We start from the raw sequence: 21178 nt of genomic DNA on the forward strand, positions 1-21178 counted from the left end.
GGTATGAATACCTTCTGAAGGCACTGTATTGACTGTGTAGAGCTCAGAAACATAATGAAACATTGACATGCCTGCCTGTGTCTGATTCTGTGTCAGGCAGCGAATCCGGGCTGTACCCTGGAGGACTTTGTGCGGTGGTACTCCCCCAGGGACTACTTTGAGGAGGAGGTGGTGGACGAGAGCGGGGACACGGTGGTCAGGGGCGACCTGAGTGCCAGGATGAAGATCCCGGGGAACATGTGGATGGAGCCGTGGGCCACAGCCAAGACCACCCCTGCTCGCAGACGGGGATGCCTGTTTGACGACACCAAGGAAGCTGAGAAGGTATGGACATAGGAGCATTTAAAATAGTATTGTCCATTGTAACTTAATGAACAGAGAAAGCATTGTCTAGTAGGCTGAGAAGGTAGGCATCGATGAGCACCGATCAGAAGTAGGATTCACTATATATTTGACCTCTTGGGGATGTCATTCGAAAACATAATGAACAGGCAGTTAACCCACTGTTCCTAGGCCATCATTGAAAATAAGAATGTGTTCTTAACTGACTTGCCTAGTTAAATAAAGGTAAAATTAATATAAATAAATAAATAAAGACTTGGTCTCAACCTTTAAGTCTTTACTGAAGACTCATCTCTTCAGTGGGTCATACAGTATGAATGAGTATAGTCTGGCCCAGGAGTGTGAAGGTGAACGGAAAGGCTCTGGAGCAACGAACCTCCCTTGCTGTCTCTGCCTGGCCGCTTCCACTCTTTCCACTGGGATTCTCTGCCGCTAACCCTATTACAGGGGCTGAGTCACTGGCTTACTGGTGCTCTTTCATGCCGTCCCTAGGAGGGGTGCGTCACTTGAGTGGGTTGAGTCACTGATGTGATCTTCCTGTCTGGGTTGGTGCCCCCCCTTGGGTTGTGCCGTGGCGGAGATCTTTGTGGGCTATACTCGGCCTTGTCTCAGGATGGTAAGTTGGTGGTTGATATCCCTCTAGTGGTGTGGGAGCTGTGCTTTGGCAAAGTGGGTGGGGTTATATCCTTCCTGTTTGGCCCTGTCCGGGGGTATCATCGGAAGGGGCCACAGTGTCTCCTGACCCCTCCTGTCTTAGCCTCCAGTATTTATGCTGCAGTAGTTTATGTGTCGGGGGGCTAGGGTCAGTTTGTTATATCTGGAGTACTTCTCCTGTCTTATCTGGTGTCCTGTGTGAATTTAAGTATGCTCTCTCTTTCTTTCTCTCTCTCGGAGGACCTGAGCCCTAGGACCATGCCTCAGGACTACCTGGCATGATGACTCCTTGCTGTCCCCAGTCCACCTGGCCGTGCTGCTGCTCCAGTTTCAACTGTTCTGCCTGCGGCTATGGAATCCTGACCTGTTCACCGGATGTGCTACCTGTCCCAGACCTGCAGTTTTCAACTCTCTAGAGACAGCAGGAGTGGTAGAGATACTCTTAATGATCGGCTATGAAAAGCCAACTGACATTTACTCCTGAGGTGCTGACTTGCTGCACCCTCAACAACTACTGTGATTATTATTATTTGACCATGCTGGTCATTTATGAACATTTGAACATCTTGGCCATGTTCTGTTATAATCTCTACCCGGCACAGCCAGAAGAGGACTGGCCACCCCTCATAGCCTGGTTCCTCTCTAGGTTTCTTCCTAGGTTTTGGCCTTTCTAGGGAGTTTTTCCTAGCCACCGTGCTTCTACACCTGCATTGCTTACTGTTTGGGGTTTTAGGCTGGGTTTCTGTACAGCACTTTGAGATATCAGCTGATGTACGAAGGGCTATATAAATTTATTTGATTTGATTTGGATGAAGTTGCCCCTCAATATTGACTTGAGTTCAGTTTGGTGTTTTTCCCACCAAGGATTTGGGGAGGATAAACTGAGTGCGATTTTTCCAACAAAGTTTAGGATTTGGGGAAGATAAGCTGTGTTTGGGGAGGAAAAGCTAAGTTTGGGGTTTTCTCCCCAAGGTTAGGATTTGTTGCCTGGCTACCCAAACTCCTTGCTCCGGCCAAACGCTATGCCATGCCCACTGATTTCTAGAATACAAACACAGTCTAACCGTTTTGATTGGTCCCAGAAACCGATGGTTTGGACCAGAGCCAGAACACACGTGGGTAAAGCGGCGTTTTGACATTTGTCATTGGTTTTGATACTTTGATTGGTTAGAGATGATCCAATCGCTGATGAATTTGTTTTGTACCACACCCCTCATTTTGACATCACCACAAATGACTTCAACGAGTCTCAGACGGAAGTATGTAGTGAACTTAGAGCAGCAGATTAATTCACTTTGAGTTGTCAGGCAGTAGAATTTGGGTAGGATGAGTTCAGTTTGGATTTTTCCCCCCCAAGGTTAGGGTTTGGGTAGGATGAGTTCAGTTTGGATTCCCCCCCCCCCAAGGTTAGGGTTTGGGTAGGATGAGTTCAGTTTGGATTTCCCCCCCCCCCCCCCCCCCCAAGGTTAGGGTTTGGGTAGGATGAGTTCAGTTTGGATTTTTCCCCCCCAAGGTTAGGGTTTGGGTAGGATGAGTTCAGTTTGGATTTTTCCCCCCCAAGGTTAGGGTTTGGGTAGGATGAGTTCAGTTTGGATTTTTCCCCCCCAAGGTTAGGGTTTGGGTAGGATGAGTTCAGTTTGGATTTCCCCCCCCCCCCAAGGTTAGGGTTTGGGTAGGATGAGTTCAGTTTGGATTTTTCCCCCCCAAGGTTAGGGTTTGGGTAGGATGAGTTCAGTTTGGATTTTCCCCCCCAAGGTTAGGGTTTGGGTAGGATGAGTTCAGTTTGGATTTTCCCCCCCAAGGTTAGGGTTTGGGTAGGATGAGTTCAGTTTGGATTTTTCCCCCCCAAGGTTAGGGTTTGGGTAGGATGAGCTGTGCCTAAGGGCAGCTTCTATCCAAAGCCATTGTGCATTGTCAATCACTGACTATGATTTAAACGTCAACTGCACTTCCTGATTTGGCCTTGTTTTTCCATCAAAGCTCATTAAGAAATGCTAGCGGCCATGACAGAAGGCAAACAAGGGTTGTCTTGAGGGTGTGGTTTGATGTGGGTGTTTCTTGGGTGTGTCTTTGCCATTCAATCACAACAAACAAGGACCATAGTCAGCCAGTTCGTGTTGAAACATTATTGAATGAAAGCTGGTAGCGTGCATCAAGCATGTCATCGGGTTTGATTGATTATAAGCTAGTTAGCTAACATCAGGAATCAAACTTGTCTTCAGGTGCAACGTTAGCTATGCAAATCTTCTTCTCACATAACGTGTTACGTAGAGGCTATGTATTTAACTAGTTACGTCACAGTATCATTGGCTATGCTGCTATGATACTAGACTATCACTGGGCCATGCAAAGCGAACTCACCCAGTCTTTTCCCAGAAAGCTCGGTGCCACCACGTGTTATTAGGCAAAAAGGGGCGTGAATTGCTGACATAACTGTAATCCAAACACAACCTTTTTCATGTACTCATTGTGATGCACTCAGGTTACAAATTCCGTTTTAGACAAAACTGACTGACTTTGTAGTACATTTTTACACTAGAATAAATGTTTCTGACTCATATTGATGCCACAGGCCGTTTTTTCAAAGGGATTTGTTGTTTTTTAGGGGCAATCATCTTTTTATGTCACTAGGTGAAAAAGGCTTCTGACTGTGACAGGTAATACTTTTCCATTTTGAGCTGCTCGACTGAGACTCAGTGAATGTCAGCTCCGCCTGTCCTGAAGCTCAGGGCTGCCAGCTCAGAGAACTGACCCCTCCCAGGTTCACTACACACTCTGCCTGTTTGTTCCTGTTTCAGCCAATCACCACGCAGCGCTGGTAGAAGTAGGTCAGAACACAAGGTGTCCCTGCTATGAGACACACACACACACACACACACACACACAGGTGTCCCTCCCCTCCCTGCCACGGGTACCCTCGCTGAGAGTTTAAACTGAGTTCAGGGGAACCTTGCTGGGCCTTGGAAGGTCGGTCTCAATCTAGCCTATAGCACTGCGTCCTTCATCCGCCTGCCGCCAGCCAGCCGGCTCTTTTGGGTAAACTCCAGGTGCACCGATTTAGTTTGGAATTAATTTTCTGATTGACACTTTTTTGCTGCTCCACTAAGTTGTCCTCTTAGGTAGGTAGACGACAGTAGTGCTTCTATATTCCACACTCCTCTGATTGCAGTCAAGTTCATCACCACAAGGAAGTCACTCTGCGACATCTTAAGAGTGCGACACTGTGCAGTTTGTTCTATCCCAGTGCAACAGAGCCTGAATGGTTGTGTGTCATTAGGGTATACCAAATCAGATTGCATTTCTGGAATCTCATCACCGACTCACACAAAAAATAACGAATGACCCTGCGTTGGATTAAGAGCAGTATCCTTAAAATGCAGAGTTGCCTCTAACCAACACATTTGACCCTTGGTCAAGCCCCGCCTCCCTTTTTACCTGTTGCAACCTCAGACAACATTTTCCCGGGAAGCCCAATTCTCCCTTCTAACCACTGACGAAATCCTGTGGTTTTAATACATAATGAAATTAAATACAGACTACTTTTTGTTTTAATAAAAATTGTTGTTTAATTTATTTGCGCGAAAGAAAAACAATTGATAAACCGCGAAACAAAGAAATATGTAAACGGTGTGCAGGTGTGGCTGGAAGCACAAGGGCTTATATGAAAACCACACCAGGAAAAAACGATATACAATTCTTAAGTACAAAAATAAATAAGGTTTGTTAAAACAGATAATAAAACCTCCTAATTATAAATGTACAACATTAGATACGGCTAAACTTCAGACTGGGGACAAGACAACGTCGTAGTTAAATTGTATAATTTAAATGAGATTTAGGTAAAAAGGGATTGCTTATCAGGAGATGCTCTGGTATGTTATAATGGACTGTTGTCATGACGTTGGCCTAGGGGTAGGTTTATGACAGTCATAAATACCTCTCCCCCCCATAAACTCTACAGTGGAAAATCTGCACATTGTAGTTATCGGATTCACATGGAATTGTTGTTCAATTTAAATGTTTGAATATAAAATTATTGGTGAAAAGATTAAATGTAATTTTAGCTTCCAAATGAGAGATTTGGGTTTTCATAAGGATAGGGCTCTGCTCAATCAGTGGCCCGCCCCTGTGTAGAGACATGGGTTATAAAACTTTTCAAACACACCCTTCTCGCTCCACTATATAAAGCTTTGACGAAAATGTAACCTGCTGTTCCGAGGATGTGAGGACGACAGACCGATGTCAGAATGGTTCAGATAATAACTACAGAATGAAGCCAACATCAGCGTGAGCTTTGGTTGCGAATGGTATGAACTTTGAACTCTTATTCACTGCAGAAGTGATACCTCCTAGCCGTTGAGCTAGCAACAGCAGCTGCAAACGTGGGCTAGGAAAGAACAGACAGAGTATCCCGTCTACCACACAACGACGTTACTACAACGTATCCAATTTACCAGCAGATACATTCTTCAAAGGCCTTCCATCTTCCACCAACCTACTGAAACGCAGCTCAGAGTAAATATTTATTGCATTTTCCTTTTCCAAATGGGCGGTAATTTAGAATGCATAAGATACTGTATTTACGATGGAGACATCGCTTCTCCCTTTGTTCCTCAAGTCTTCCCGCTCTTTCACTCAAACCCAGCCCCCTTTTCTTTGTCATATCTGTTCCGCCCGCTAGGGACGTTTTCCTGTATGACTTCATTTGTAATCAAGGTATGATTCATTCTGTGTATATGTAATTCTGTGTGATTAGTTAGGTATTTAGTAACTAAATAATTAAACCCAATTTTGTATTGCTGATTCAACTTGTTAGCCAGGGTTCGTAAAGATATCCAAGAATTAACACCTTTCAGATGAGACTGAAATAATAAGGTGACGATTAATATTGACTGCTATTTATGTAAAATATTACTAGGTCTTTAAGAATTTATTTGGAAGATAACTGCTCTATAAATATTATTTTGTGGTGCCCCGACTTTCTATTTAATTACATTTACATGATTAGCTCAATCAGGTAATATTAATTACACAGAAATGATTTTATAGAATAGCATGTCATATCACTTAATCCGGCATAGCCAAAGACACGACATTGTCATTACAATTGCTTCACGGGAACCTGGTAAAATGAAGGTTAAAGTGTGGCTAGCCACTGGAGGGCTCTGAATGCACTGTCAGCATGCAGCCAAAGTTACTAACCACTTTTGGATCTAACTAGTGCTCTGAAATCGCATTCTGATGTCGACAGCAGACTAGAGTTGTATTCATAACATGACAAAATTGCTTGCTAGCTAGCTAACATTTTGAAAAAGCTAGTTATATTAACTGGCTAGCTAGCATTAGCAACGTTGGGTGGTCAAGAGCTAGCAAACAATATAACAAAAGTATAGGCTCTGCATTTTAAACAACCACAGCAGGAAGTACCCCTGTTGCACTGTTCAATTATTTAGCCATTCAAACAATTTGTTTTTGGATGAAAACTCTTCATTTTTGTAATGCCTTTGATGTGCTTCAAACGTGAGCTTGTCCGAGGTGTTGGACTCGATGACAGTTGCTATCCATTCAAGAGCTGCGATTAGTTGTCCGTAATTATGGAGCGTCGCTTAGCGATGGGTCAGTTGCATTTATATGGCAGGCAGCCTCTATAAGTCTAAAGAAGCGGATGAACCAGTTACATAAAATAGCAATGCCTTTTGAAATGTCAAGTACCTTGCCCTGACAACCTCTGCAATCATAATGGCTGTAAGCGAGAGAGTGTTTGTTTTCTATATTCCTCCTCTCCCCTAGGTGCTGCACTACTTGGCAGTACAGAAGCCAGCAGACCTGACCTGCCATCCCCTGCCTTGCATCCTCCACACTGCCATCCTAAAGGAAAAGGAGGATGAGTGACAGCTGCTGAATATCTCTCTCCCTCTTTCCCCATGTCCATCTTCCTCTCTCTTTTTCAGTCACTCTCTCGCTCTCTCTCATTCTCTCATTCTCTCCATCCTGTCCAGAGTCCGAAGAGGACATCCTATCTGCAAGAAAGGCCATCCAACAGGCCACCTCTCATGCCGGTAAGCTGCTGCGCCACCCCAGCCCAGACTACAAGAAACTGGAGGTGAGTGGCAAAGATCTGTCTGAAGTTGATATGCCTTTCCAATCCTGCACCCCAAACCCCTACCACCCACCCCAGTGCACAGTGACTGTATTTGTCTCCAACAGGATGTGATCAGCCAGCTGATTGCGGTGGAGATGGTCATTGCCCGCTCCCGCTCTCTGAAGTCTAAGTTTGGCATCGGGAAGGCAGAACCGGGCAAAGACGCAGAGAATCTGGAGAGGTACAGTAGGACACAACAGCATGCCCTGAGAGAAACAATGTAATGTTAACCAGTATGGCAAGAGACCTCTGCAGAGATACAAAAATACCTGTAGATTTTAAGTAAATCTATCCAACTGCTTCAAACCTATCAATTTCTATTCAGGTTAGCCCAATTGAGATATCTTTTTAGCAAGTAGCATCCAACCCGGAAGCCAGCTGCACCAATATGTCGGAGGAAACACTGTGCACCTGGCGACCTAGTTAGCGTGCACTGCGCCTGGTCCGCCACAGGAGTCGCTAGTGCACGATGAGACAAGGATATCCCTACCGGCCTAACCCGGACGACGCTAGGCCAATTGTGTGTCGCCCCATGGACCTCCCGAGGGCTCGAGCCCAGAGTCTCTGGTGGCACAGCTAGCAATGCGATGTAGTGCCTAAGACCACTGCGCCACCCGGGAGGCCCGTGCTGCCCTGTTCTGAGCCAATTGCAATTTTCCTAAGTTCCTCTTTTGTGGCACATGACCACACGACTGAACAGTTGTCCAGGTGTGACAAAACTAGAGCCTGTAGGACCTGCCTTGTTGATCGTGCTGTTAAAATGGTAGAGCAGTGCTTAATTATGGACAGACTTCTCATCATCTTAGCTACTGTTGTATTAATATATTTTGACCATGACCGTTTACAATCCAGGGTTACTCCAAGCAGTTCAGTCACCTCAACTTGCTCAATTTCCACATTATTTATTTGAAGATTTAGTTGAGATTTAGGGTTTAGTGAATGATTTGTCCCAAATACAATGCTTTTAGTTTTTGAAATATTTAGGACAAATGTATTCCTTGCCACCCATTCTGAAACTAACTGCAGCTCTTTGTTAAGTATTGCAGTCATTTCAGATTCTGTAGTAGCTGACATGTATAGTGTTTAGTCATCCGCATACATAGACACACTGGCTTTACTTAAAGCCAGTGGCATGTTGTTATTAAAGATTAAAGATTGAAAAAAGTAAGGGGCCTATACAGCTGCCCTGGGGAATTCCTGATTCTACCTGGATTATATTGGAGAGGCTTCCATTAAAGAACACCCTCTGTGTTCTGTTAGACAGGAAACTCTTTATCCGCAATGTAGCAGGGGGTGTAAAGCCATAACATATACATTTTTCCACCAACAGATTGTGAACAATAATGTCAAAAGCTACACTAAAGTCTAACAAAACAGCCCCCACAATCTTTTTATCATCAATTTCTCTGTCAATCATCAGTCATTTGTCTAAGTGCTGTGCTTGTTGATTGTACTTCCCTATAAGGGTGCTGAAAGTCTTGTCAGTTTGTGTACTGTAAAATAGCATTGTACAGTGCCTTGCAAAATTTAAATGAAAAAAATGTAAAACGGGAAAGTGGTACGTGCATATGTATTAACCCCCTTTGCTATTATGCCTTAAATAAGATCTGGTGCAACCAATTATCTTCATAAGTCACAAAATTAGTTAAATAAAGTCCATCTGTGTGCAATCTGTGTCACATGATCTGTCACATGATATCAGTATATATATACCTGTTCTGAAAGGCCCCAGAGTCTGCAACACCACTAAGCAAGGGGCACCATGAAGACCAAGGAGCTCTCCAAACAAGTCAGGGACAACGTTGTGGAGAAGTACAGATCAGGGTTGGGTTATAAAAAAATATCTGTAACTTTGAACATCCCACTGAGCACCATTAAATCCATTATTAAAGAATGGAAAGAATATGGCACCACAGCAAACCTGCCAAGAGAGGGCCGCCCACCAAAACTCACAGACCAGGCAAGGAGGGCATTAATCAAAGAGGCAACAAAGAGACCAAAGATAACCCTGAAGGAGCTGCAAAGCTCCATAGCGGAGATTGGAGTATCTGTCCATAGGACCACTTTAAGCCGTACTCTCCGCAGAGCTGGGCTTTACGGATGTGTGGCCAGAAAAAAAGCCATTGATTAAATAAAAAAATAAGTAAACACGTTTGGTGTTCGCCAAAAGGCATGTGGGAGACTCCCCAAACATATGGAAGAAGGTACTCTGGTCAGATGAGACTGAAATTGAGCTTTTTGGCCATCAAGGAAAACGCTATGTCTGGGGCTAACCCAACACCTCTCATCACCCTGAGAACACTATCCCCTATATGTTTTTCATTGGCAGGGACTGGGAAACTGGTCAGAATTGAAGGAATGATGGATGGCGCTAAATACAGGAAAATTCTTGAGGGAAACCTGTTTGTCTTCCAGAGATTTGAGACTGGGACGGAGGTTCACCTTCAAACAGGACAATGACCATAAGCATACCGCTAAAGCAACACTCAAGTGGTTTAAGGGGAAACATTTAAATGTCTTGGAATGGCCTAGTCAAAGCCCAGACCTCAATCCAATTGAGAATCTGTGGTATGACTTAAAGATTTGCTGTACACCAGCGGAACCCATCCAACTTGAAGGAGCTGGAGCAGTTTTGCCTTGAAGAATGGGCAAAAATCCCAGTGGCTAGATGTGCTGAGCTTATAGAGACATACCCCAAGAGACTTGCAGCTGTAATTGCTGTAAAAGGTTCTTCTACAAAGTATTGACTTTGCGGGAGTGAATAGTTATACAAGTTTTCTGTTTTTTTGTCTTATTTCTTGTCTGTTTCACAATGAAAAATATTTAGCATCTTCAAAGTGGTAGGCATGTTGTGTAAATCAAATGATTAAAAAAAGAGGTTGTAAGGCAACAAAATAGGAAAAATGCCAAGGGCGTGAATACTTTCGTATCTGGTCAAATACAATTTTTTCTAAAACTTTACTAAGGGTTGGTAACAAGCTGATTCGTTGATTATTTGAGCCAGTAAAGGGGGCTTTACTATTCTTAGGTAGCGGAATGACTTTTTCTTCCCTCCAGGCCTGAGGGCACACACTTTCTAGTAGGCTTAAATTGAAGATATAGAAAATAGGAGTGGCAATATCGTCCGCTACTATCCTCAGTAATTTTCTATCCAAGTTGTCAGACTTTGGTGACTTGTCATTATTGGTAGACAACAATTTTTTTTTTATCTCTTCCACACTCACTTTACGGAGTTCAAAATTAAAATGATTGTCTTTCATAATTTGGTCAGATATACTTGGATGTGTAGTGTCAGCATTTGTTGCTGGCATGTCTTCCCTAAATTTGCTAATCTTGCCAATGAAAAAAAAAATAAAGTAGTTGGCAATATCAGTCACTTTTGTTATGAATGAGCCATCTGATTCAATGAAAGATGGAGCTGAGTTTGCCTTTTTTCCCAAAATGTCATTGAAGGTGCTCCAAAGCTTTTTACTCTCGTCCATTGTCATTTACCTTTTGTTTAATAGTGTAGTTTCCTTTTCTTTTTATTTCATTTAGTCACATGATTTCTAAATTTGCAGTACGTTTGCCAATTGGTTGTGCAGCCAGACTTATTTGCCATTCCTTTTGCCTAATCAAATCAAATCAAATCGTATTGGTCACATACAGATGGTTTGCAGATGTTAACGCAGGTGTAGCGAAATGCTTGTGATCTAGTTCCGACAGTGCAGTAATATCTAACAAGTAATCTTACAATTCCACAACAACTACCTACTACACACAAATCTAAATGGATGGAAAATTAATGTTTTAATGTACATATAAATAAATATATGGACGAGCGATAACCGAGCGTGGCATAGGCACGATGCAATAGATAGTATAAAATACAGTATATACACATGAGATGAGTATTTAAGATATGTAAACATGATTAAAGTGGCTACTGATCCATTTATTAAAATAAATAGTAGTAAATAGTAGTAACAGTATTTAAATTAAAATAATGCTGATCCATTTATTTAAAAATAACTTACAAACTGTTTGCCACCAGTGGCAATAAATATTATTGTTGCCAATGGTTGCCGCAGATTCATAACTAATGGCAAACATTTTTTTGTGGCACACTATTTAGTTTGCAGCAAATTTGCCACAACGTATACTTTTTTGTAAGGTAATAAAGGTAAGGCAAACACACACGCGTGTGCGAACACTGGGAAGGGACATGTTTTGAATGGACCACGTGTGTTTGTGAGTGATTTGAGGGAGTCAGTGTGTGTAGATGTGTAAAGGTTTTGGTATACAGTGTTATAGGCTCAGGTGCATGAAGAGAGAGACAGCGATACAGACAGACGGGGGTTGTGTCAGGGAGGACCCCAGTCTTCATTAGTTCTAGGGGCCTCTGAGGTTCTGGGCAGCCAGGCTAGAGAGCCAGTCAGGCAGGAGAGCAAGCCTCATTAAGAGGACACCCAGGGCTGGCCTGAAGCACCATGCAGCCACCAACCACTAACTGTCCTTTCTCTATCTAACAACCAACGGCTTGTCCTGTCTTGTATCGGAGATGCTGTGTCAGGGGAGAGGGCTGTTGTCTTCACTCTTCACATTTTGTTTACTGTACTGTGCAGTAGAGGTCTTCAAAGATAAGCGTTATATTAAAGGAGTAACTCCGGAAGGCCTTAAACATTCTTCCTCACCTCAAGTTGAACTGTTGGAGTCAGTGTGCGCTGCCTTCATAGGCCTGCGGTAGGCTTAGCTAATCCTAATAATAGCCATACCACACCAAACCTTCACAAAAGTTCCTTAACTTTATTAGGGTAACATCAAAAGTAAGTCAAGTCCTTGTTTATAGGGATAATACGAACAGGTTATTTTGGCATGAAATTAATATTTGTGGGACCTCCCGAGTGGCGCAGCGGTCAAAGGCACTGCTTTGCACTGCTTGAGGTGTCACTACAGCCCCGGGTCCCGAGTGGCGCAGCGGTCAAAGGCACTGCTTTGCACTGCTTGAGGTGTCACTACAGCCCCGGGTTCAAGACCCATGATGCGGCGCACAATTGGCCCAGCATCGTCCGGGTTAGTGGAGGGTTTGGCCGGCCAGGATTTCCTTGTCCCATCGCTAGCGAATTCTTGTGTCGGGCTGCTGACTTCGGTCGCCAGCTGTACGGCATTACCTCCGACACATTGGTGCGGCTGGCTTCCGAGGTTAAGCGAACAGTGTGTCAAGAAACAGTGTGGCTTGGCAGGGTCGTGTTTCAGAGGACGACTGGCTCCCGACCTAAGATTCTCCCGAGCCATACAGGAGTTGCAGCAATGGGACAATGTAAGTACCAATTGGATATCATGAAAAAGGATGTAACCGTACAAAACTAAATAAAAAAATAAGTACATATTTGCATCTTGCCCTCTTTGGGGTTTCCTTTTCATTGTTTGAGCACTACTAGCATAGTAGGCCTACTGGTAATTTTATTATATTGCGGCAAACACAACATTACAGCTGGAACTTAATTTGGCCAATGAAAATGGCTCAACAGAAGGCTAAGCGTATGCAGCTATTACCAACAAGTGTGATTGCCTACCGTATTGTGACAGCAATAGGCTAATGCTATTTATTTTACAGCATGCCTATAATAATAATACATATTATTATTAATGGCTAAACAATTGATAACAAATAAAAATCCAAAATAAATGAAAGGTAGAAAATTGCATCAAACCTGAATAGCGAGTTGCGCACAGTCCGTTTGGCTGCGTCAACGTTCTTCTCCTCTTTGTCCACTACAATATTAAAACTTGTCCCCTAGGACATCCCATTTGTTGACTTCTTTTCACTATACCCTTTCTCCTCTAACCTTTGCTTTACTTCAATTAAAAATAACTTCATCTTCGCAATCAACAGTAGCCTAGGCCAATGCTCCTCCTCAGCAGCAGGGGCACGTGAGGTGAGCAGCTGGATCCAGTTTCAGCTGGACATAAGCTATGTGTTTTATTTTGTTGCATTTGGCTGACACACATAACACGTTTGCACAGTTCTCATCACACAAACAGTAAATTAACAGAGGACAGATCCAGTAGGTAAATATATTTTAATTGCACATACAGTACCTGAGACCCGTTCTGGTCCCAGGTCGCATCTCAGAATTTCGGGTCTGTTGAACCTGTGAAGATCTTTACTGTGCAGTTAGTTTTCCAACATCTTGTTGTTCCCAAGGTAAATGTATAATGTTTTCAATAGAATGTGTTTGACCTGCGTGCATGTTTTCTGACAATGTTCCCCTGAAATGACCCTCACTTCCCTCATCTCTGTGCATTTCTCTCTCTGTCCCTCTCTTTCTCTCTCTTTTCTCTCTCTCAGGTTCGTGAGATCTTTGCTGGAGGAACCTGAGGTGTCTGTGATCAGAGCAGGGTGCGGTCCAGCCAGCAGCATCATTCACAAGCTGTTTGTCAGCGCTCAGAGGGTAAAACACACTGTCACCACCACCCAGGGAAACAGACAAACTCACACCGTCTCCCACAGGGGCCTGTCCTAAACGCTGTCATGCCACTATCAGCTCACCTGTGTCATGACTATCATTAATCTGATGACTGCTATTTCTCGATTAATTACCTTCTACATTTAAGTATTACTCGATTAAATTAATCATGTAACAATTAACTCATTAGGAATTTGGGGCACCATGGGAAAAGTTTTTAAGCGACTTACTATCTCCCGACTTAATATTTAGAGTGTATCTGAAAATCTCTTACATCAATATCAGTCAACTATTAATTATATCCTCATATCAGTCTCATTCTGAATGTCGTTGACTTCATAAATCTGTGATGAATCAGCGATACACAAATTGGCTAAATTATTTATTTACTAACTAACTAAATAATCACACAGAAATACATAAACACACACACAGTATGGGTTATTGATTACTAACGTAATGCGATGAAAACAGGTCCCTAGTGGACTGACACGATATGACGGCTTGTTACACATTGGATGGGGGCGTGGGGAAAGATAAAGCTTGGGAGAGATAAATAGAGTGGACTTATCGTACATATATTTGGAAACTACACTCACCCTAAATATGAATATTTAGCACCCTAACAACCGCTCATTCGGATTAGAAATGCAACATATATTTACGCGTAGATATCTTTCTCTGTCGTCTCTCTGTTGAAACCACTCGATCCGTCTATGGGGAGTAGTTCGATGTAAGTCTCTAGTTATCCACCAGAGGTCACAATGTCCTTCTTAGGTGCAGGCTTCTTTGTCTTGGAGTGTTCTTAGAATGGATACCTCCAGGTGTACCCCACAGTGGTGAGAGGGATCTGTTCTTCCCTCACATCTTTGGTCAATTGTCCTAGACTACTTCACATACTCAGCTGCAGACTGTGAATATTTGGTCTAGTCTTCACCTTCTTTACTCGTTGAGAGTTTCAGAGGGTCTTACCATTTTCTGGTCTTGTAGTTTTAACCATTTCAACATGTGGACCACATCCTCACATTCTCTGGTCTCAATGGTTGATTATTCAGAGTACAGCTAAGACCACTTTACATTGCGACAGCAACCCGGCATGTTTTGATCTGATGTAAATTTCGTTAGCAAGTCCATTTAAGCACTCTGGTCTTAGGGGCATTCCAACACGCCGACACAATGTCTGTGCTCACGTGGGCGTGGTTACTGACTGGGCCCAGGTTTATATGAACAGCCATTATCTCATTTAGAAGGCTAAAATCACATTTCTATTTTTTTTTTTTTAAATATTGTCATACTTCATCATATATTTCATTCAACATTTAGATGCAAACCTGACAACCAGAATGTGTACACCCTCAGAGATACAGTTATTTAGTTATACCATTCTTAATTATATCACAAAATAATACACTTCTGACAGGATTGTTCTTTAACCTTTCTAGGGCAGGCGTTCCGCTGGCGGAACCCCTTGACAACATTCCGCTGAAAGGGCAGCGCGTGAATTTCCAAAATATTCTTTAGAAATATGTAACTTTCCCACATCAACTTCTTATGGCTGCAATCCCGTTAACGGGATAATTTTCATCAACAACCGCTGAATTGCATAGCGCCACATTCAAATAATATTACTACAAATATTTATATTCATGAAATCACAAGTGCAATATAGCAAAACACAGCTTAGCCTTTTGTTAATCCACCTGTCGTGTCAGATATGAAAATATACTTTACAGCGAAAGCAATCCAAGCGTTTGTGTAAGTTTATCGATCGCTCGACAAAACATTATGTACACCTAGCATCAAGTAGTTTGGTCAAGAAAATCAGAAAAGCAATCAAATTAATCGTTTACCTTTGATGATCTTCGGATGTTTTCACTCACGAGACTCACAGTTACACAATAAATGTTCCTTTTGTTACATAAAGATTATTTTTATATCCAAAATACCTCAGTTTGTTTAGCGCGTTATGTTCAGAAATCCACAGGAAAGAGCGGTCACGACAACGCAGACAAATTCCAAATAGTATCCGTAATGTCCACAGAAACATGTCAAACGTTTTTTATAATCAATCCTCAGGTTGTTTTTAAAATATATAATAGATAATATACCAACCACAACTGTCTTTTTAACCTCTCTGATCTCCCAAACCCGGATCCGGTATCGTGACTACAGCCTCAAGCTCATTACCATAACGCAACGTTAACTATTCATGAAAATCGCAAATGAAATGAAATAAATATGCCATCTCGCAAGCTTAGCCTTTTGTAAACAACACTGTCATCTCAGATTTTCAAAATATGCTTCTCAACCATAGGAAAACAATAATTTGTGTAAAAGTAGCTAGCTAGCAAAGCATTTAGCGTTAGCATTAGCGTTAGCATCCAGCACGCAACATTTCAACAAAAACATAAAAGCCTTCAAATAAAATAATTTACCTTTGAAGAACTTCTGATGTTTTCAATGAGGATATTCTCAGTTAGATAGCAGATGCTCAGTTCTTCCAAAAAGATTCTTTGTGTATTAGAAATAGCTCCGTTTTATACATCACATTTGGCTACCAAAAAAAAACAGAATATTCAGTCCTCAAAACGCGAACTTTTTTCCAAATTAACTCCATAATATCGACTGAAAACATGGCAAACGTTGTTTAGAATCAATCATCAAGGTGTTTTTCACATATCTCTTCATTGATACATCGTTCTTGGACACATGGTTTCTCCCCTGAATCAAATGGTAAAGTACAAGCAGCTGGCAATTGCGCACCGAATTCCACGCAGGACACCAGGCGGACACTTGGAAAATGTAGTCTCTTATGGTCAATCTTCCAATGATATGCCTACAAATACGTCACAATGCTGCTAAGACCTTGGGCGAACGACAGAAAGTGTAGGCTCATTCCTTGCGCAATCACAGCCATATAAGGAGACAATGGAAAACAGAGCTTCAGAAATTCTGCTAATTCCTGGTTGATGCATCATCTTGGTTTCGCCTGTAGAATGAGTTCTGGGGCACTTACAGACAAAATCTTTGCAGATTCTGAAACTTCAGAGTGTTTTCTTTCCAAAACTGTCAAGAATGCATAGTCGAGCATCTTTTCGTGACAAAATATCGCGCTTAAAACGGGAACGTTTTTTATCCAAAAATGAAATAGCGCCCCTAGAGATCTAACAGGTCAGAGAGGGAAAGGCAATGGCTGCCCAAACTCTGTTGCCCATACAAAACGCTGCTGGCACCCAGCCATACACTGACGCACTGTTATCTTTCTCGCTCATTTTTTTAAAAAAAGCCTGAAACTATGTCTAAAGATTGTTGACACCTTGAAGAAGCGCTAGGAAAAGGAATCTGGTTGATATCCCTTTAAAAATGGAGCAAAGGCAGGCTATGGAACATAGAGTTTTCAAAATAGAAGCCACTTTTCCTCAGGGTTTCGCCTGCAATATCAGTTCTGTTATACTCACCGACAATATTTTGACCGTTTTGGAAACTTTAGAGTGTTCTCTATCCAATACTAATAATAATTTGCATATATTAGCAACTGAGACTGAGGAGCAGGCCGTTTACTTTGGACAACTTATTCATCCAAGCGATTCAATACTGCCCCCCAGCCATAAGAAATTAACAAGTCCAATACAACAAATGAAAGATAAACCTCTTGTTAATCTACCCATCATGTCTGATTTAAAAATGCTTTACAGCTAAAGCACAACATATGATTTTGTTAGATCACCGCCAAGTAAAAAAAACACAGCCATTTTTCCAGCCAATGATAGAAGTCACAAAAAGCAGAAATATAGATAAAATGAATCACTAACCTTTGATGATCTTCATCAGATGACACTCATAGGACATCATGTTACACAATACATGTATGTTTTGTTCGATAATGTGCATATTTATATCCAAAAATCTCAGTTTAAATTGGCGCGTTACGTGCAGTAATGTTTTGATTCCAAAACATCCGGTGATTTTGCAGAAATACTCATAATAAACATTGATAAAAGATACTAGTGTTATTCACAGAATTAACGATAGACTTCTCCTTAAATCCCCACTGACCATTTCAGATATTCTTTATGTTAGAAATATTGTTTCATTATCCACTTTTGGATGTTGGAGTTTTGACGGCAAAGTTTCTCTATAACAAAGGATTTTCAGCCTTCCATTTCTGCAGAGTGGGGGAGAGTTTCTCCAAGGTATTTATTTATAAAACAGGCTAAACTCCCCCTCTCCTCTCCTGTGGGAGAGAGAGGGGGGGGGGTCTGGTCATCCTCAAACATTTGGCTAGCTGATGGGTCCTTTTGATCCTCGCCAAGGAGAGAGAGTCATGACACCTGCTGTCGGCCTAACAGCCCAGGCAGGAGATGTTATGTTCCCCCCTACTGATCCACCCTTGTTCCAGGCCCTGGGAGGCTCCTGGACATCCTGCCTGCCTGAGTAAGAAGAAATATGCTGCTGCTAGTCTGTCTTCTAGTGTGTTTACTTATCACTACTTTCTTCTTGCTTCTTCCTCACAAAGTAAAAGGGTTTAAGTCAAGTCCATATTTTTGCCCATCACATAATGCAACTCATACCGAGTATAAGAAAAACTTCTGTCAAAGAATGGCTTTGACAGACAAAGGTCCAGTCACTGTTTTCTGTCCTCTCTGTTATGAGAAGCAGAAAGATAATAAAACAGTTGTCTTTGTTTTATTCAGTCTGATTTGATATGACGGAAGGAAAGGGACACCTGGACTAAATTACTGTCTGTCTATTCTGTGCTTCATGCCGTTCTGAATAGTCTGAGATGATCAGTTAAAAGGCACTTGCGATGATAGATTACCCCTTGCATGCATTGTGCTGTATAATTGCACCTGTCTTGGTTCTGAAAGTAAGTGTATGCTTGGCTGTAACACATTGAAATATATTGCCTGCATTGGCCTTGGCACATCCAACCACACATTTATTTTTTTGTTCAACATTCAAGTTCGTTTAAAGCCAATAAATGTGTTTTCTTCCGGAGATGAGAGCTGAGAGTTCATCAACAGATTCAGTCCTTGGCCCCAGACCCAGATCTGATTCTTAGAATAATTGAAACTCAAACAGGGAATGAATGTTTGTCTTGGCTCCTTTCCCTGTGCGGTGTGTTGGAAGAGAAAAAGAGTTGGATTTCAGGAAACTCTCCCAACCCCCCACATCACTTTTTTTTATTCCGTCAAGATGTCTGAGTGTTAAATTATAGCCTGTGTGTTGCCAAGCTCTAAATAGAAAGCTAGTAATTATCCCCAGCATATGTAAATCAGTTAAAATCATCAGCCAATCAAATGAGGTGAGTTTATAGGAAAAGAGGGAGAGGGAGACAGAAGGGAGGAGAAATGTCCTTCCCCACATCCCCTTGAATGATCTGACCCATGTTGACAGTACAACACTAGACTGCTGGTCTGATTGTTGTCTGATTTGCTATGTACAGTGGCAAGAAAAAGTATGTGAACCCTTTGGAATTACCTGGATTTCTGCAAAAATGTGTCATAAAATTTGATCTGATCTTCATCTTACAACAATAGACAAACATAGTGTGCTTAAACTAATAACACACAAATTGTATTTTTCTTGTCTATATTGAATACATAATTTAAACATTCACAGTGTATGTTGGCAAAAGTATGTGAACCCCGAGGCTAATGACTTTTCCAAAAGCTAATCAGGAGTCAGCTAACCTGGAGGCCAATCAATGAGATGAGATTGGAGGTGTTGGTTAGAGAAGCCCTGCCAAACAAAAACGCTCACAAAATTTGAGCTTGCTATTCACAAGAAGCATTGCCTAATGTGAACCATGCTTCAGACAAAAGAGATCTCAGAAGACCTAAGATTAAGAATTGTTGACTTGCAAAAAGCTAGAAAGGGTTACAAAAGTATCTCTACCTTGATGTTCGTCAGTCCACGGTAAGACAAATTGTCTATAAATGGAGAAAGTTCAGCACTGTTGCTCCTCTCCCTAGGAGTGTCCGTCCTGCAAAGATGACTGTAAGAGCTCAGTGCAGAATACTCAATGAGGTTAAGAAGAATCCCAGAGTGTCAGCTAAAAACGTACAGAAATCTATGAAACATGGTAACATCTCTGTTGACGAGTCTACGATATGTCAAACACTAAACAAGAATGGTGTTCATGGGAAGACATCACTGATGAAGCCACTGCATTCTAAAAAAAACATTGCTGCATGTCTGAAGTTCACAAAAGAGCACCTGGATGTTCCACAGCACATCTAGCAAAATATTATGTGGATTAAACTGAAGTTGAGTTGTTTGGAAGTGTCGTGTCTTTACTATCATTAAATTAAGACTTTTAGTTTTTATCAAAGATTCTCTGTAATTAGCATTTCGTGATTAACTAATTAATCATGTAACTGTAATTAACTAGGAAGTCAGGGCACCAAGGAAAATATTCAGATGACAAAGTTATAATTTTCCTAATATAACTTTTCAGATATTTTCATATCTGATCAATAGTCTTCTGATTAATGAATTCTTCTTTACCTCACATTAGTCGTAAATTGTTGGTTATCTGCACAAACCCAGTCTTCACTATGAGTCATCCATGCATCAATTTTCTTAAATAATTGATTTATTAACTAACTAAACAATCACAGAAGTGCACACACAAACAAACAAAGTAAATATGGTTACAAGAAATGATAGGGGAATGTGCCCTAGTGGGCTAAACCAACATGGTGGCTTGTTGTACTAAAGGGAAGTGGGGTCGACTGAGATAAGACAACACACAGTTGATAATTATAACAATGGAAATGCTAATCCTTTGCACATGAACGCTCACTCATTCGGGAACAATTGCAATCAATATATATATTTACGCTCAGTGTGTTTTTGGGGTCTCTGTTGAAAGTTTGCTTCTGTTGGAGAATTTGTCTGCCCTCTCTGTCGTGGTTAGAATGGATAGTTCAGAGTGACATTCATTAATGTCGTTATGGATAGATGTTTCGGCGGTTGTCGGTCTTCGCATTCAATGATACCGAATTCCTAGCTGCAGACTAGTAATTAATATCAAAGACTTGTTCTTATTCTGTCGGTATCGATAGTCTTAAGAGTTTAACCACATGGGATGGTTAAAAGATTCAGCAGTCTGGTCTGCAACCTTTTGTCCTCTCGTAATTGAGAGCAACATGGTCTGTTGAAAAATTCTCAAGGTGGGGGTTTTATTCGGAATTGCAGAAAAGGGCCTGTCCCAGGATGCCCGACCCTAACTGGGCTCATGGGCGGTCCTCTGATTTAGTTCAACTCAAAAGGGAATTGGAGTTTCCTTTGTTAAACAGTCCAAAATCACATTACACAATTTTACAAACAGTATCATCCTCACTCATTCATCTTATACAACAATTAGATGTAAACCTCATATCTGAGGCTATTATATAAACAGCGTTATGGTAATGTGGCCGTATTGTCTCCCATGAGTTTCACAAAATTGTACCAAACAGACCAGTTCGTAGCTGGATACTTCATCGATCTTTTATACCTTCTCCAGAACAAAAATGTTGTTCGGACCTCAAGTTCTGTGAGGTAGAAGAAATTCCTTTGTTCTCTATGAAACTTCACTCTCTCT

General features: G+C 41.7%; 1 pseudogene; it reads left to right on the forward strand.

Moving 5' to 3' along the window:
* The window catches only part of LOC110502148, a 47447-nt pseudogene extending 33803 nt beyond the window's left edge, over positions 1-13644 (forward strand).
* Positions 13645-21178: the final 7534 nt, after the last annotated feature.

The sequence above is a fragment of the Oncorhynchus mykiss genome, chromosome 22 (assembly GCF_013265735.2).
Source record: "Oncorhynchus mykiss isolate Arlee chromosome 22, USDA_OmykA_1.1, whole genome shotgun sequence".
NCBI classification, from domain to species: Eukaryota; Metazoa; Chordata; class Actinopteri; order Salmoniformes; family Salmonidae; genus Oncorhynchus; species Oncorhynchus mykiss.